This window comes from Microtus oregoni, unplaced genomic scaffold (genome assembly GCF_018167655.1).
Source record: "Microtus oregoni isolate MIOR12 unplaced genomic scaffold, Mior012 000021F_ref0000039, whole genome shotgun sequence".
Classification (NCBI taxonomy): Eukaryota; Metazoa; Chordata; class Mammalia; order Rodentia; family Cricetidae; genus Microtus; species Microtus oregoni.
In genome coordinates, this window is record NW_024543080.1 from 4,291,292 (window position 1) to 4,304,795 (window position 13,504).

A 13,504-nucleotide genomic window follows, 5' to 3' on the forward strand; every position below is an offset into this window, starting at 1 on the left:
AAACTCAGAAAAGAAATTCACTGAAGAGGTATAAAATGTATAAGGCTGAGAGATATCAAAAGATAGTTTTGGATGGTAATGAAAGTTATGATAGATAGCAAATTAAGTACAAGACTTTGACCTCATCAAAATAGGATAGATAATGGTATATTTTCTCTGAATTTGTCAAATGCAAATGGACTAGACATTGGTGATGTACTTATTACCTGTATATATTGTATATACTTATTGTATATATTTTTTCTTAAATTGCTTATAGCATTCTTTTGTATTTTAGACAAAAGGGGAAAATATAGCGATATTTTATTTGTGTTTTAATAAGGTTTGCCTGAAGATCAGAGTGTAAAGCTAGCCATACTAGTCAGACATACAGGCCAGGCAGTGGGTGCACACACCTTTAATCCTAGCAGCCACACTAGTTAGCCATAGAGGACTACAGAGCAATGTAAGACAGGAGGCGACAGGAGCTCAGTCTGCAGCCTGAGATGTGATGGAGAACATTGCAGTCTATAGTTATTCTAAGGACAGGATTGCCTCTTTGTAGAGGTAAGAACTCTCCAGTGGCCCGGCTTATTTGCTTTTCTGATCTTCAGCTTGAACCCCATTCTCTGTCTCTGGGTTTTTATTATTAGTGCTACACCTGACCTTATATTCATTTTGTTTGTGGCTGCATGCATACCACAAACCTAAAATGATCTTCAGGTTAAAATGATAAAGTGTGTACAAAACACGTGAATTTTGCGTTTAGACTTCAGTCTTAACCAAAGATATCATATTACATGTATCCAAACATGCAAAACTTTTCAAATATAAAATCTGAACTCCTCAACATTTCTGGGCCTAAGAATTTCATATAAGGAATATTCAATTTGTATTATATAATAATTAAAATCAGCATCTTAAGCATGTATTGTATTGGATGCACAAAATTCAGTACACAGAAGATCCTGCATTTTGTTCATATGCATATAGTCTTACACACACGTGCAAGCACAAATCCATACAAACATCTTTGAAAATTGTACATCAAAATATTATTTCTGAGATTCCAGATTGCTTTTCATTCCTCTCTTGAGCTTACCTAGGTTTTCATTATTCTATACTGAACACATATTTACTTTTACAATGAAAAGTGGTATCACAGAGTTTTTTTTCAAGCAACAAAAGGAGCCAGTACAACTTGCTTCATACATTTAATTTCTGTCTATGGAAGGAAGAAGCTTGTATATTAGAAGTTATTCAGGGTTTGCTCGCCTGAGCAGCTTAATAATGGTTATTTGCTGTACTTGCTTCCGGAAGACAGAACAGTGCTCACCATCATTTTCTGGATGCTTGGGATATTACATTTTTACCAGGTCACCCACAAATGGATTGCGCCTCGTGATAAAATCTATCCGCACAGCATCCAGTACAACAGCTGTGCTCACAAATGGCTCCTGGGTCTTAAAAGGAGTTTTGTCCACACTGAGAAGCGCTAACTGATAGAATATAGTTATGTTCCAAGCACTTGGTAAAAGGAATGCACATCAAAATAATAACACTTTGGGTTGTGTTAAGCACAATGTGTAATTAACATTGATATTAATTGGGTGTGATGGTACACACCTATAAATAATATCCCACCCAGGAGGCTAAGGCAGGAAGTCAGGAGTCTGAGGCCAGTATAGGCTCTATAGCAAGAATCTGTCTCCAAAATAAAATTCCTTCATTTACCCATTTCTCTTTGTTTTGTTTTTAATAAAAAGCAGTTACTAGAAAACTAGGTTAATGTGTTCACTATAGACCTATGAAGTAGTTTTTAAAAATAAACTGATAATATCAAGCATTGGCAAGGAGATGAAACAACTTAAACTCCCATAAATACTGGTTTGTTCATGGAAAACGAGAGCCAATTTGGAAGACAGTTTAATAGTTTCTTATGAAGTCAAACATAAACTTTCCAGACGAATTAGCTGCCTTACTCCTAAATATTTACCCAAAAGAAATTACAGACTGTTATATTCATACAAAATTCTATAGATGAATTTAAACTGGCTTTCTTAGTCACCAAAACGAGTAAACAACACAAATCCCTCAACTAGAAAGGAAGTGAACTGTCCATGTAAGAGCCTATGACTTAACTGGCCATGATGATGTATGATTTTAGTCCTGCCGCTCAGGAGGCAGAGAGAGACAGATCCCTGAGTTTGAGGCCAGCATGGTTTACAAAGCAAATTCCAGGACAGCCAAAGAAACACAAAGAAACTCTTTCTCAAAAAAACAAAGCAAAACAGACAAACTGACATATTAGTAAATGAAGCAAAGCACTGGCAGACGTTATAGTGTCAATGAACAGCAAGTGAACGCACAAAGTAAAGAAACCAGACTCAAAAGCCTACACACCTGATTCCACTTATATCCCAGCCTCTCAAAGCAAGACTACAGGATGAGAAAAACAGCTACTCAGAAAGACAAGAGGGCTGGGTGGTGGTGGTGCACACCTTTATTCTCAGCACTCGGGAGGCAGAGGCAGGTGGATCTCTGTGAGTTCGAGGCCAGCCTGGTCTACAAGAGCTAGTTCCAGGACAGGCACAAAAGCTACAGAGAAACCTTGTCTCGAGAAACCAAAAAAAACAAAACAAACAAATAAAAAACAAACAACAAAAAGACAAGATGGACTTGGCTCAAAACAAAAACAGATAAATTTTAACTTTACTACATGTAAGCTCACCCGTATTTTAAAATAACCAAAGAGCCCTTGCTCCATTCATCCTGTTGGTCCTGGATCATTGGGCTACTGGAGGCCCTGTTTAGTTGCTGAGGAATCCCATCAGGACGGATGAGTGTGTGCTATCCAGGGGCAGACTGTCCCGGAAGAGAGCACAAACCCCCTCCCCCAGCTCCTTCTGCAGGGCTGTCTTTCTTTCCCACGACCCAGCAACCCCAGCACCCCTCCCCAACCCTGCCCTGCTGTATGCTAGGACCAGTGCTCAAGTACAGTTTTTAAGCTCCTAAACTAAGGCGACCCACCCAGAGCGGTGAGTGCCTGCCTACCGGGCAGGCCTCAGGGTCCCCTGTAAGGGAGCCAGGCACCTTCAGCTCCGGCACCAGGCTTCCTGCGCGCTCCTGGATACCACCACCACCCCCTTGCTCCGTTCATCCTGTTGGCCCTGGATCATTGGACTACTGGAGGCCCTGTTTAGTTGCTGAGGAATCCCATTGGGACGGGAACGGTTCCTGCTTCTACACCGAAGAGATATACCCAGAGAGTCAATCACAGCAAAGACTGGACCAAGAGACCAGGCCTCTCCTGGCTCCATTTGAAGGAAGAGATGGGAAGGCGCCAATACAAGAATTCCTCCAACAACCTGAAAGGCAACATGACACCACCAGAAACCAGGGATCCCGAAATAAGAAGAATTGTACACCCTACTCCTGAAGAAATAGAAGAAATCGACTCAAAAGTGAACTATATGAAAATAATAGAGGACCTTAAACAGGAGGTGAAAAACTGCCATAAACAATTAGAGATTACAAACAAAAAGGTAGAGGAAATGAACAAATCGCTCAAAGACACACAAGAAAACCAAGAGAAACAAGAAAAAGCAATCAAACAGGTTAGGGAAGCGGTTCAAGACATGAAGAATGAAATGGAAGCAATGAAGAAAGCACAAACCGAGGGAAGAATGGAGATGGAAAATCTGGGTAAATGAACAGGAATGACAGAGACAAGTACTAACAACAGATTACAAGAGATAGAAGAGAGAATATCAGACACTGAAGATACCATAGAGAAAATAAACACACTGATCAAAGAAAACAGCAAAACCAACAAATTCTCATCACAAAACATTCAGGAAATTTGGGACACAATAAAAAGACCAAACCTAAGAATAATTGGAGTAGAAGAAGGAGAAGAAGTGCAGCTCAACGGTACAGAAAATATACTTAATAAAATTATAGAAGAAAACTTTCCCAACCTGAAGAAAGAGGTACCTATGAAGGTTCAAGAAGCATACAGAACACCAAATAGGCTGGATCAAAAAAAAACATCCCCTCGCCATATAATAATCAAAACACAAAATATACAAAATAAAGAAAGAATATTAAGAGCCGCAAAGGAAAAAGGCCAAGTTACTTATAAAGGTAAACCTATCAGACTTACACCTGACTTCTCTATGGAAACCATGAAAGCCAGAAGGTCCTGGATAGATGTACTGCAAAAACTAAGAGATCATGGATGCAAGCCCAGACTACTATATCCAGCCAAGCTTTCGTTCACTATAAATGGAGAAAACAAAATTTTCCAGGATAAAAACAAATTTAAACAATACGTAGCCACAAATCCAGCCTTACAGAAAATTATAGAAGGAAAATCACTAACCAAGGAGTCCAACAATGCCCACAATAACTCAGTCATCTAGAGACCTTTCACCAGCGCAACTCAAAGAAGGGAAACACACAAACCCTACTACTAAAAAAGTGACCGGAGTTAACAACCACTGGTCATTAATATCACTTAATGTCAATGGGCTCAACTCACCTATAAAAAGGCGCAGGCTAAGGGATTGGATACGAAAACAGGATCCAACGTTCTGCTGTCTACAAGAAACACACTTCAACCACAAAGACAGGCACCTACTCAGAGTAAAGGGCTGGGAAAAGGCTTATCAAGCAAATGGACCTAAGAAACAAGCAGGTGTGGCCATACTAATTTCTAACAAAGTTGACTTCAAACTTAAATCAATCAGAAGAGATGGAGAGGGACATTTTATACTCATAACAGGAACAATTCATCAGGATGCAGTCTCAATCCTGAATATCTATGCCCCGAATATAAAAGCGCCCATGTATGTAAAAGAAACATTACTAAAACTCAAGGAAGCCATCAAACCACACACACTAATAGTAGGAGACTTCAACACTCCTCTCTCACCAATGGACAGGTCAATCAAACAGAAACCTAACAGAGAAATTAGAGAATTAATGGAGGTAATGAAGCAAATGGACTTAACAGACATCTATAGATTATTCCACCCGAAGAGGAAAGAATATACCTTCTTCTCTGCAGCTCATGGAACCTTCTCGAAAATTGACCACATACTCGGTAGCAAAGCTAACTTACACAGTTACAAAAAAATATTAGTAACCACCTGCGTCTTATCAGATCACCATGGATTAAAGTTAGAATTCAACAACAATGCTACCCCCAGAAAGCCTACAAACTCATGGAAACTGAACAGTCAACTACTGAACCATACCTGGATTAAGGAAGAAATAAAGAAAGAAATTAAAGTCTTCCTTGAATTCAATGAAAATAAAGAAACAACATACTCAAACTTATGGGACACTATGAAAGCAGTGCTAAGAGGAAAGTTCATCGCACTAAGTGCCCACTTAAAGAAAACAGAGAAAGCACATATTGAAGACTTAACAGCCCACCTGAAAGCTCTAGAAAAAAAAGAAGCAGACTCACCTAGGAGGAGAAGATTGGAAATAATCAAACTGAGGGCTGAAATCAACAAAATAGAAACACAGAAAACAATCCAAAGAATCAATGAAACAAAAAGCTGGTTCCTGGAGAAAATCAACAAGATTGATAAACCCCTATTCAAACTAATCAAACGGCAGAGAGAGAATACGCAAATTAATAAGATCAGAAATGAAAAGGGGGACATAACCACAGACACAGAGGAAATTCAGAGAATCATCAGATCTTATTACAAAAGCCTGTATAACACAAAACTGGAAAATGTAAAAGAAATGGACACTTTTTTAGATAAATACCATATACCAAAGTTACACCAGGACCAGGTGAACAATCTAAACAGACCTGTTGGTCGCGAAGAATTAGAAGCTGTTATCAAAAACCTCCCTACCAAAAAAAGCCCAGGACCAGATGGTTTCAATGCGGAATTCTACTTCCAAGAATTCTTCCAAGAAGAGCTAATACCTATATTCCTTAATGTATTCCACAATATAGAAACAGAAGGGTCATTACCTAATTCCTTTTATGAAGCTACAGTTACTCTGATACCAAAACCACACAAAGACTCAACTAGGAAAGAGAATTACAGGCCAATCTCACTCATGAACATCGACGCAAAAATCCTCAACAAAATACTGGCAAACCGAATCCAAGAACACATCCGAAATATTATCCATTATGATCAAGTAGGCTTCATTCCTGAGATGCAGGGCTGGTTCAACATACGAAAATCTATCAATGTAATCCAGCATATAAATAAACTGAAAGAAAATAACCATATGATCATCTCATTAGATGCTGAAAAAGCATTCGACAAAATTCAACATCCATTTATGTTAAAAGTCTTGGAGAGATTAGGGATACAAGGGTCATACCTAAATATAATAAAAGCTATATACAGCAAGCCGACAGCTAACATCAAACTAAACGGAGAGAAACTCAAAGCCATCCCGCTTAACTCAGGAACACGACAAGGATGTCCACTCTCGCCATACCTCTTCAATATAGTGCTTGAAGTTCTAGCAATAGCAATAAGACAACATAATGGGATCAAGGGGATTCGAATTGGAAAGGAAGAAGTTAAACTTTCGTTATTCGCAGATGATATGATAGTGTACTTAAGCGACCCCCAAAACTCCACCAAAGAACTTTTACAGCTGATAAACAGCTTTAGTAATGTGGCAGGATACAAGATCAACTCCAAAAAATCAGTCGCCCTCTTATACACAAAGGATAGGGAAGCAGAGAGGGAAATCAGAGAAGCTTCACCATTCACGATAGCCACAAACAGCATAAAATATCTTGGGGTAAATCTAACCAAGGAAGTTAAAGATCTATTTGACAAGAACTTTAAGGCATTGAAGAAAGAAATTGAAGAGGATACCAAAAAATGGATGGATCTACCTTGCTCTTGGATTGGGAGGATCAACATAGTAAAAATGGCAATTCTACCTAAGGCAATTTATAGATTCAATGCAATCCCCGTCAAGATCCCATCAAAATTCTTCACAGATCTGGAGAGGACAATAATCAACTTTATATGGAAAAACAAAAAACCCAGGATAGCCAAAACAATCCTATACAATAAAGGATCTTCTGGAGGCATTACCATCCCTGACTTCAAACTCTATTACAGAGCTACAGTAATGAAAACAGTATGGTACTGGCATAAAAACAGAGAAGTCGACCAATGGAATTGTGTAGAAGACCCGGATTTTATCCCACAAACCTATGAACACCTCATTTTTGATAAAGGAGCTAAAAGTATACAATGGAAGAAAGAAAGCATCTTCAACAAATGGTGCTGGCACAACTGGATGTCAACCTGTAGAAGAATGAAAATAGACCCACATCTTTCACCGTGCACAAAACTCAAGTCCAAATGGATTAAAGACCTCAATAGCAGCCCGAACACACTGAAAAGGATAGAAGAGAAAGTGGGAAATACCCTACAACAGATGGGCACAGGAGATCGCTTCCTATGTATAACCCCAGAAGCACAGACATTAAGGGCAACATTGAATAAATGGGACCTACTAAAACTGAGAAGCTTCTGCAAAGCAAAGGACACTGTCACTAAGACACAAAGGCAACCTACTGACTGGGAGAACATCTTCACCAACCCCTCAACAGACAAAGGTCTGATCTCCAAAATATATAGAGAACTCAAGAAACTAGACTTTAAAATGCTAATTAACCCAATTAAAAAATGGGGCACTGATCTGAACAGAGAATTCTCAACAGAAGAAGTTCAAATGGCCAAAAGACACTTAAGGTCATGCTCAACTTCCTTAGCAATCAGGGAAATGCAAATCAAAACAACTTTGAGATATCATCTTACACCTGTCAGAATGGCTAAAGTCAAAAACACCAACGATAACCTTTGCTGGAGAGGCTGTGGAGGAAGGGGTACCCTCATCCATTGCTGGTGGGAATGCAAACTTGTGCAACCACTATGGAAGTCAGTGTTTTGGTTTCTCAGGAAATTCGGGATCAACCTACCCCTGGACCCAGCAATACCACTCTTGGGAATATACCCAAGAGATGTCCTATCATATGACAAAAGCATTTGTTCAACTATGTTCATAGCAGTATTATTTGTAATAGCCAGAACCTGGAAACAACCTAGATGCCCTTCAATGGAAGAATGGATGAAGAAAGTATGGAATATCTACACATTAGAGTACTACGCTGCGGTAAAAAACAATGACTTCTCGAATTTTGCATGCAAATGGATGGAAATAGAAAACACTATCCTGAGTGAGGTGTCCCAGACCCAAAAAGATGAACATGGGATGTACTCACTCATAATTGGTTTCTAGCCATAAATAAGGGTCACGGAGTCTACAATAGGTGAATCTAAAGAAGCTAAGTAAGAAGGGGAACCCAAGGAAAAACATATAGTTATCCTCTTGGCTAAGGGAAGTAGACAAAATTGCCGGGGAGAAAATTGGGATCTTGGGGTGGGGTGGGTTGGGGGTAAGGGGAGATGGGGAGAGAAAAGTTAGAAGGGAAGGAGGTCGGGCCTTGGGAAAACAGGAGGATTGGGATAAAGGAAGGTTGGACAGGGGAGCACGGAACCACAATTCTTAATTAAGGGAACCACTTTAGGGTTGGCAAGAGACCTGACCCTAGAGGGGCTCCCAGGTGTCCAAGCTGAGGTCCCCAGTTAGTTCCTTGGGCAGTTGAGGATAGGGAACCTGAAATGACCCTATCCTAGAGCAATACTGACGAATATCTTGCATATCATCATAGAACCTTCATCTGGTGATGGATGGAGATAGAGACAGAGACACACACTGGAGCACTGGACTGAGCTCCCAAAGTCCCAATGAGGAGCAGAAGGAGGGAGAACATGAGCAAAGAAGTCGGGACCACGAGGGATGCACCCACCCACTGAGACAGTGGAGCTGATCTATTGAGAGCTCACCAAGACCAGCTGGACTGTGACTGAAAAAGCATGGGATAAAACTGGACTCTCTGAACATGGCGAACAATGAGGGCTGATGAGATGCAAAGGACAATGGCACGGGGGTTTGATCCTACGTAATGTGATGGCTTTGTGGGAGCCCAGCCAGTTTGGATGTTCACCTTCCTAGATATGGACGGAGGTGGGAGGTCCTAGGTCTTACCACAGGGCAGAAAACCCTGACTGCTCTTTGGACTGGAGAGGGAGGGAGAAAGGAGTGGGGGGAGGGGGAGAAGTGTGGGAGGAGGGGGCGTAGGGTGGGAGGAGGGGGAGGGAAATGGGAGGCTGGGAGGAGGTGGAAACTTTTTTTTTTCTCCTTTTCTCAATAAAAAAAGAAAAAAAAATAACCAAAGAAATCTTGGGAAGCAAGCATCACCTTCAGACTGGAGATAACGATAATAATAAAGTCAATTAAAGCGACAAATCTGGTGCCCTGCCACAAAGCTCTACCTCCACACAGATAAAGGAGTGATAGCATCCCAAAATGGCCAATCTCCAGCGAGCCAAAGTTTCCACAGCAATATGGAGCAAAGCCCCACGCCAACACTCAAGGATGACGGACAAGCTTTGTTTCCCTGAGCATGGACATTGCAAGCTGCTCGCTACTTCAGCAGAATGGAGCCCATTCTGACAAAGGATGCTTTCCTCTGGGTCACCTTTACCTTCTGCTTGGGTCCTTTTTACATTCTAAATAGCCTCCCACAGGTCAAGTCTACAGAGTCTAATCCAGGTCTAGGAGGAAATTTGTGAACCTACAGCAAACTTTCTCTTCTGCTTCATTATACCAAACTGACTCCCTACACATCCCTGAACCGACAGAGCTGACAGAATTTTCAATTTCACCAAATTAGCTAAGATTCAACCTTTATGACGTGCCGTATTCCAAGAGTGAATAGAATTAACATCCCCACAAATTAGGTTGATTAATTTATTGCCCAACTCAAGACACTTTTAAGAGCAAAAAATCCTGATACTAATAAATAACACCAGAATAACAAAAACACAAATCAAGGTTCCCTGAAAGACTCGGCTTCCTGGAGAAGGCACCTGAACAATCTGACCGTTAGGAAGAAAAGGTATCGAGAGTAATGGGTATTGAGAGACAACCACAGTGAACAGACAAGATTTTTGAATCACATACTTTCAAGAAAATAAGAACTTCATATGGTACTAAGAGAGCCACAAAATAAATCGTCTGTAATGGAAAAGTCAGTCAACTGTAAAACGTGTTCCTCCCACTTTTTTTTTTTAACAAGGTATTCTTTCCAAGGAAATACGGCTGTGAATCGACTGTAGGGAATGTAACCATCCCAGTGTAGCCTGAGTCTCCCTGTCTTCCATCATGAAGGCATCCTATGCACCTCAGAGCAGACGTGCCCAAAAGTAAAAGTTTCCACCTTCTCAGAAGCAAACTACAGACTTGGAGATTATTTTCACTATGATCCACTGATACCAATCCCCACAAATGTAGGAAGGAAGACAGCATTATCTTAGGACTCCAGGGAGAAACACCCAGAATGCAATTTAAGTTCTAGGGCTAGCTGGTTAACTGACTTGAGATAAATCATTAATAGATCCTCTAAATTGTTGTCTGTAAAGGAGAGATAATAATATTTGAGACCCACTTATCAAACTGGGTTCTGGTGAGACTCAATTTAAGAAAATGGACATGAAAATCTTTTTAAACGTTAAGAGCACTTACACAACTGTAGCATTATTACAAAATTTCAGCTAGGTCAGGTAGTTTCCTGTGCAAGGCAGTCTTAAGGATATAAATAATCACCCTGTTGTAATTGGATATGTAAATGCTCCCAGAGGTCTATTTCAGCCAGCTCTTCAGATAAATCAAAACTGATGATGATGGTGGCGATATTTTCTCTAACTATGAATGAAAAATGGAAAGAAAGACAGATGATCTCCTGTTTTGATCAATGCAGGAAGACTAAGTAGCCCTTAGTTGTATCATTTGTTTTAGGGATTTTCAGGGAGCACATAGTCAGATGAGAACTCATCCACGGTTAGGGTGTGTTTGGTATGTTTCTGTACACCAGCCTCTAATTTCTCTATTTTCTTTCTTATTCTGTGAATGTCTAGTATCAGCCAGATTGCAGTGAGTCTGGCTTCAGACTCTCTAGAGTCAGTCAATCTTAAAGTGACTGTGGACTCTGAAATGACAGGGAAAAAACCGGCTCTAGCTCCTCCTGGGACTTTCCTGACAGACAGACGGCCCTAAGCCTGCTGTCGTTTTTTTAGGAGGTTATAGAGTTGAGAAATTGTTTCCCCTGTGGGCAGAAGACAAAAGAAGGCAGGAACAATGACAAAGAGGAGGCAAGGCGTGTGTCCCTGTCCACCTCTTAGAACCATGAAATATACAGAATTGGAAAGTTTGGTGCCTTAGCGATGGGAAAATGTTTGCCTCCGAAGCTGGCACCCTCTTGTCAACTCAACATCCTCCCTCCACATCTGCTGGTGTGCTTCTCACCAGCGCAGGCCAGCCTGGGTTGGAATCAGTGCTAGAGCAGCTATGGCAGCAGCTTGGGAAGTTCAATTTCAATAAAGCCGGGGCCAAAGCTGCTCATAAAACGTGAAGTACCATCTTAGTTGACATAAAGACTTTTCAATAGAAAAACATCCCACCCCAGTAAGAAAGTCAAAGAGCGCTAAGACTGTGTAATTAATTCCACGGGCATCTAAGGATAGGACAAAGCCTATGCAGCTCTCGACTCCAGCCACTCTGTGTAATTAATTCCACGGGCATCTAAGGATAGGACAAAGCCTATGCAGCTCTCGACTCCAGCATGGCCACTCTGACCTCCACTGGAATAATGCAGAAAAGTGGAGACTGTGGTTTAACTGTATTTCTTTACTTAAAAAAGAAAGGCAGTTATTTCCATTGACTTCTGAGCTTATAGTCATCTTACAGTTTGAGGATATTAAAATACTTAAGTTAAAGTTTGAATTGAACTGGGAGTTGTTTGTAATACGCAATGCTACTTTTCGTAATCACCATCAACAGCCTCGGGTCTTTTTATTTCCAGTATAAGAAAGAGTGGGGATTCCCTAATTGCCTACCTACCTCATATTAAAACAAAATAAAACAACTCTGAGCAACAGACATCTTAATTAGCTGCACTTAGGGTATTCAGCCTGCTAACTAAGGGGCTAGAGAGATGGCTCAGTTGACAAGGTGTCGCCATGCGGAAGGTCCTTAGTTCAATCCCCACCACCCACATAAAAAGCTTGGCACAGTGGAACACACTGCTAAATCCAGCACTGTGGAGGTGGAGACAGGTGAATCCCTAGGGCCAGTAGGCCAGCCAGCCTAGCCTAATCAGTAGACAGGTACCAGCAAGAGACTCTACCGGAAAAAAAAAATCAAAATGGCAGCACCTTAGGAGTAATAACAGTTGTCTTCTGACCTCCACGTTCCTTACCACGTAAGTGTGAGTGTGCATGCATATGCGCGCTCGCGCGCGCGCACACACACACACACACACACACACACACACACACACGGAAGATGCCCTGAGGTCACAGCTGTGTAGACATGCACAACAGCTACCACACTGGCCAGCGTAGTCCTTTCTTAAACATGAATAGAAACATTTGAAAAAAAGGAACACAGCTTGAAAAAATGCAAAAATAACCAAATGGCATACGGGATCTTGGAGTTTTAAAAAAAAAAGTCTTCGTAGAAGAAACAAGAAAATTTTTAAGTTGAATTTTTATCCTCAGAGTTGTTGTTTTTTTGTTTTTTGTTTTTTTGTTTTTTTGTTGTTTTTTTTTTAAGGGCAGCATCTCTGTAAAGCAAGCCTAGCTACTATGATTTTGGAGGGGGGTAAAAAAGCAGCCAGACACATAAAGAACCTTTATAGAAAATAAAGATATGCTTGCCAAGAAAAAGTAATGGAAGTTCTAAATTATAAAGCATAAATAGCTGGAGGCCATGCAGTAGCCTGGAGATAAAACTGCAGACATTTTCACGAGTCCGAACAATAAAAACTCAGGACCACTCGAGGCCAGGGTCTGCACCCAGAGTTCTCGTGAGGGAAGAAGACAGAGACAGCTAGTGTTGCCGGCTGGGAAGGTGGCGCTGAGCTCACAGCCACTTGGCTTTTCCGCTGATTCTGTAGGACAAACAGCGGATGTGGAAGGGTTTGAGGAGCGGAAAGGAGAATGAAGACCGTATGGCCTATTTTAGATTTGGCATCTGAGGAAGACACTTTGCTTAGCCTGGTTTGAGTAGTTTCTGATCTTTTGAAACGCTGAAAAGATCAAGAGCAGTTAGGAAGGAGAAGGTGAATCACCATAGCGGAAGCGGAAATGACGTGCATTGATTTTTGCAGCTGCTGGAACAACAGCTGGCTGTTTGGACCTGGAGGCTGTTCCCAGCGCAGGCAAAGGCTCAACCTCCACCATCGTGAGACTTTCTCAGAAAAACCTGCTGTCTATCACCACTTGAAAGATCCGTCAGCCTGCTGGGCATACCAGTATTGCTTGTTGAAGAGCAAAAGGGGGCCTCAAGCTATTTTTTTTAATGAATTAAATATTTGAACAAGGAAAACCAA